Genomic DNA, 5,704 nt, shown 5'->3' on the forward strand with positions numbered 1-5,704 from the left:
ATAACTGTTATTAAATAAAAGAAAATACTTTCATTTATTATAAACAAACAGTACTTACTATGGGTACATCTGACATGTAATTTAACAGACATATTTGCACTAAAATATAGTAAAACTTAGTATTGTCTTCCTAGTTCTGGACAGAATTTTGTTTCCTTAATCCCCAGTAATTTACTGAAGACAAAAAGTATGGACTCAGAGCCACTGGCATTGAATATTAAATAGCTGGTAACTGTTTTTGCATTTTAGGGGGAAGAAGGCAAGGAAATAGAGAAGGGGTGGAAATACGGATGGGGTGGCTTCATGAAGGGAAGGAGGTAGCGGTGAAAAGTCTTTAAATTTTTTTTGTTATTTCAGCCATACTTTAGTCCCCAGCCACATTTCTGATGAGCTGATCTGTCATTTGTGCATTTCCATATAATGTGTCTAACATTTGGGTAGTGAGTGTAGAGAAAAGGAATTACTTTAATTTTTTTTTTTTCTCTAAATTGGGTAGGCTTCATTTAGTTTGAATATGTAGCCCTGAGACTCGGATCTGGGAAAGGAGAGGCAGAGAAAGTGGGGTCAGAGTAGGAGCTACACAGTCAGATAGAGCAGCAGGCCGGTGACCGGCGCCCCGGTGGAAGCAGCAGCGGCTCTCTGCCTGAATCCTGGACAGCCTGAGTCCTGAAGGGGCTGGTAGCCAGGGGGCGGAGAGCAGATCCTTCCCAGGGTTGGTCCTAGGGAAGGCGCCTTCAGCAGCGGGACCAGGCAGGCCACCATGACCGAGAACTCCACATCTGCCCCTGTGGCCAAACCCAAGCCGGCCAAGATAGAGTTGTCCATCAAGCGCCTGGTGACCACCAGCATCCTCAAGCAAACCAAAATGGGTAGGTGCCTCTGGGTCCTTCCAGCTGGCCAAGAGCTACGAGCCTAAGAGGGCAGTGGCCTTCAAGAAGATCAAGAAGGAGAACCAGAAGCTGGCCATGCCAGAGAAGGCAGCCAGGCTCAAGAAGGCTGCCTCCAAAGCCTCAAGCAAGAAACCTAAAGCAACCCCAGTCAAGAAAGCCAAGAAGAAGCCGGCTGCCACACCCAAGAAAGCCAAAGAACCCAAGGTTGTCAAGGTCAAGCCAGTGGAGGCATCCAAGCCCTCTTCAGAAAACCAAACCTGTGAGCCCAAAGCCAAATCCAGTGCCAACAGGGCAGGCAAGAAGTGATGAGAGAACCTTTTCTTACGGACACTCCTCTCTGTCACTCTGTAAATAGTTTTTTCCTTTCTTCCTTGATTCTTTGCAACCCTTTGCCCAATTTGTTCTGACTTTATAAGAGATTCCTTGGAAATCATGGACTAATTGCTTTTCCTTGCAGTTGTGCAAGGACCGCAATAACAAATCTCATCTTTGTAATGATGAGGATGTACTTATATTTCATTGTGTTGATTTGCTATCAATCTTATGGGGTTCAGGTTTGGAAGGGGTGTGTGTTGTGTTAGGGGAGTTGCTATGAGGGTAGATGGGGATGGAGAGAACAGGATCAGCAGTTTGCTGTCCTAGAGAAGGAGCCCAGGAATTAATTGTAAAAGTCTGTAGGAGTGTCTTAAAAGGTTTTCTTTAAGTTGGGCACCCCTGTGAGAATTTTGAAACTTTTTAGGGGGAGGAGAGGAGAGCAGCAGGAGTCTGAGGCCTGGTCCTTCTCTCCTCCATTTTCAGTCTGCCCGTCTGGCCTCTCTATTGTCTTAGGGAAGAGGAGGGGGACAAGTCGCAGCTGCTTGGAGAAACTAGCTTCTCTGGTCAGCTAGGAACCAGCCATGGGGTGGGGGCACTCTGTGGCATCAGCTAAGTCACTAATGGGAGTGGAAACTTTGGGGGAAGGATGGAGAGTCATTCAGCTGAGTGCCTCAGAGTGCCCTGTTGAAACTTGGGTTTTTACATACAATTTGATGGATTATTATTGTCTTTGGAGGACTTTTTTTTTCCTCTCTGTGTTATGTTCCTCCTCTGAAGGCATGGCTTTGCTTGGTCTGGTGAGGCTCCAGGCCCACCACCAGCTGCTTAAAAATCTCCCAACCTCTTTTTACTTCTGAGTCTTTTTTTTTTTTTAATAGATGTAGAGGCAGGGAGAGGAAGGGCAGGGAGTGGACGATAAGACATACTGCAGTTGATTTGGAGTGTGCTACCTAGTTATAGTGCTAGATCTATGTTCTTGTGTGTGTATTTGTATATATGCATACCTAGGGCAACTACTTAGGTTTTACATTGGGAGCTGGGAGAAAAGACCTGTACAGTTGTCTGTCTTTTATTTTTAATATGAAAAATCATGCACTTATGCCACCCCACCCCTGTCTTTTTTAAACAAGTGTTACTTGTGCTAGGAGAAATTTGCTGTCATTGTAATTTTAAAACTTTAAAATAAAATCTTGAAAAGGAAAAAAAAATAATATGTAGCTCTGGAGTGGGATGTTGAAATACTGCGAGAAGAAGATTGAAATTTTCCAGGATTTTTTTTCTCAAGAGCTAGTAAGATTGTTAGGAGCCAAGGGTGCAGTGAGGACCTTCTCCAGCTTACTCTGGCAGAAAAGAAGAATCTCCCTGGTGAAACAGGGCTAGGGGAAACATTATGCCGTGGACTTTTCTCCCTGTGGGTGAGCACATGTTCCTGTATGCACATGCAAACACACAACACACGCAAGCACACACTCTCCATACTGGCTTGTGCATTTCTGCTGTCTCCAGTCTGTCCTGCATTCCAGCATCCATTCCTCTTTCTGCATCAGAACCTGACTTTGTATTGAAGAGTTCTTCCCATCAGCAGTGTGGACTGGGCCCTTTCTGTGTCTGTCCTTCTGGGCTCTTGCTGTGGTAGATGATCCAGGCTGGGCCCATTTGTTTGTTCCTTCTCCACTGGAGCTAGTGATTAAGGGATAAACTCACATCTCAAATACAGCCAGAATTTTCTTGGGAACTCAGAATAAGGACACTTTTTCCTAACAGAAATTTTAAGATGGTAACAAAAAGAGCTGCTAGAAAACCCACAAGTATAGAAAATGCCTGGGAATATGATCCTTCATGGAGAAGTGAAGCAGAGAAAGAGGATCATATCTAAGTCTTGATACTGTTTCAGATACCTGTGTCCATTGTCAGATAACCTTGGATCTCTCTCTCTCTCTCTCTCTCTCTCTCTCTCTCTCTCTCTCTCTCTCTCTCTCTCTCTCTCTCTCTCTTTCTCTTTCTGTCCTTTGTCTTTTTGAGACAGGGTCTCACTATGCAATTCAGGCTGGCATTCAGCTCACTTTATAGCCACACTTACCTTGAACTCACAGCCGTCCTCCCGCCTCAGCCCTCAGCCTCCCGCCTGCTGGGATTACAGGTGTGCACCTCCATGCCTGAAAACCTTGGATCTGTTAGTCTTCTAAGCCAATGAATTCCTTTTTCCCCTACTCAAACTAGAATGAATCATGTCTCATTTTCTTTCAAAGAAATAATTGAAGCTGAGTTACACAGAAGGTTTATTAAGAGTTTCTTTGGGGCTGGGGAGATGGCTCAGTAGAATAAGTGCTTGCCTGAGAAGCTCAAGGGCCTGAGTTCAATCCCCGGTTCTGAAAATACAAAACAAAAAAAAGAGTTTCTTCAAGTGACTTTTCATTTTTTCACTTGCATTGAGTTTTTCCAATGTGATTTTTAGTTGCATTCAATGAAGCTTCTCCGGAATTCATCCTTTGAGAAAACAAAGTACCACTTTGAAAAGACACAGATTCTGTCTATGCAAAAATATTTACTGGCTTTTTAGTTAGTTCAATACTAACTTACCTTTATTCTAACAATATATGATGAATAGAGGAGAAAGGATTTTTGGGGTGGTATTTGAGGTAGAGCTATTCATGCTGTGGTGGTTAACTGACTAAATATGACCTGACTGGGAACGTCAAGCTGAATTGAGTCAGTATGGTTCTGAGTGTGAAAGAGTCACATTAAGGAGGATTGTTGTTGGAAAGATACGAAAAGGAGAATAGAAGGGAAAGACATCAGTTGATTTTCCTGGGAAAAACTTGGTTGTGGCTGACTTTCCTTAGGGCAGCTTCAACTACTCTCTTTGGAGGCAGCCATGTTTTCACTGCAGCCAGCAAGGGCTACTCTTCTTCTTGGAGGTGGTCCCATCTTTGTCTTTGCTGAGCATGCTCTATTGGCCCTCTGAGCATACTCTTCAGCTTCCAGGACCAGATTTTCTTCTCCCTGTCAGTGCAGTCTTTAGCTTCTAGAGCTGACCTTTCCGCTTCTCGGCACAGACACATACCTCTCCCCTAGAGGTCCCTTCTGCCTCCTGACGTGGACTCCTACCAGACTGCACCTGGCTCCAGGCCTTTGGCTGGATCCTCCCCATCTCCAGTACTGGGACAGGTCCTCTGCACTCTTCAACAGTTTACTCTGTGGGCAGCCACTGCAGGCCAGTCTTGTGCGCTTCTGTGTCCTGCATTAAATCTGATTCTGAACATGTGCAGTCCTCTGAGCAGCCTTGCCCCTGCCCTGCATTAAAAACCAAGTACTGTAGACGGGGTGGTGTTAACATCACACATTTATTTTTCATAGCTCTGGTGACTGAAAAGCCCAAGATCAAGCAACCTGCAGGTTTAGTTCCTAGCAGCCTCCTCCCCTCGGCCTGCTGATAGCATCTGTTCATGATGACAAAATGGGTTCTCCATTTTGTATCTGTATATACAAAATAGTTAGGATAGATATGCAGCTACTTTCTTTTAACTCAATGAGAAGAAATATTTGTACTAATAGTATTTGGACAGGCTATCATATCTGCATCTTGTACTATGAATAACCACTATGAAGACAATAATATGCAATGTATTAATTATTGAAACTGTCCTACTGGTCAGTTTTGAAACTGTCTCATTGTTATTTGTTTCTCAATAAAATTAATAAAAAATAGTTATTATAGGTATACAGCTACTTCCTCTTGATTCAGTGAGAAGAAAGATTTGTACTAATAGTTTGGGCAGGATATCATGTCTGAATCTTGTACTATGAATAACTACTGTGAAGACAATATGCAATGTATTAATTATTGAAACTGTCCTACTAACCTGTTTTGAAACCGTCTCATTGCCATTTGTTTCTCAATCAAATTAATAAAAAAGAAAGAATGGGTTCTCCTTTCTCTTACTTTTATTATAAGGACACTAACTCCACTCTGTGGGTTCCAGCCTCATAACCTCAGGTAAACCTGATCACAACCAAATGTCCTTCCTCAGCATACATTAAATGCAAACCTTCATCCTCCAGCTTTACTTCCTAAATGAGGCATGGTACTCTGATCTTCCTTGTGGGTACTTTTTAAACCCAAACCCTCATTGTCTATCACCCGAATAATCATGATAAAGTCATTTGTTGCAATGTAGTTTTTAAATTATTTGAGTAATTTATTTCACTTGTTTTGTGTGAATTTCCTAATTTTAGAATTTGTATACAATAAAATATTTGAGAGATACCAACACCTAATGAATATCATAATGACATAGGAATATTTACATTAATGAAATGTTAGCTCAAAAGCGTATACCAATAGTTTTCTTTTTTTGTTAGTACTGTGATTTTGGTAATGATATTTTATTTATGTGACCCATACATTTTACAATGTTTATCAAGGAGCAAATAAAACATAGGACATTGGCTATGGAGGTGCAGTTTAGAGATCGTGTAACAAAGGAATAAATAGAAAC

At 42.3% G+C, this 5,704-nt stretch overlaps 1 pseudogene; it reads left to right on the forward strand.

The window, feature by feature from the left end:
* The first annotated feature begins 760 nt into the window (after window positions 1-760).
* On the forward strand, window positions 761-1,196 carry LOC101571685 (annotated as a pseudogene).
* Window positions 1,197-5,704: the final 4,508 nt, after the last annotated feature.

Source organism: Octodon degus, unplaced genomic scaffold (assembly GCF_000260255.1).
Source record: "Octodon degus isolate 3935 unplaced genomic scaffold, OctDeg1.0 scaffold00150, whole genome shotgun sequence".
NCBI lineage: Eukaryota > Metazoa > Chordata > Mammalia > Rodentia > Octodontidae > Octodon > Octodon degus.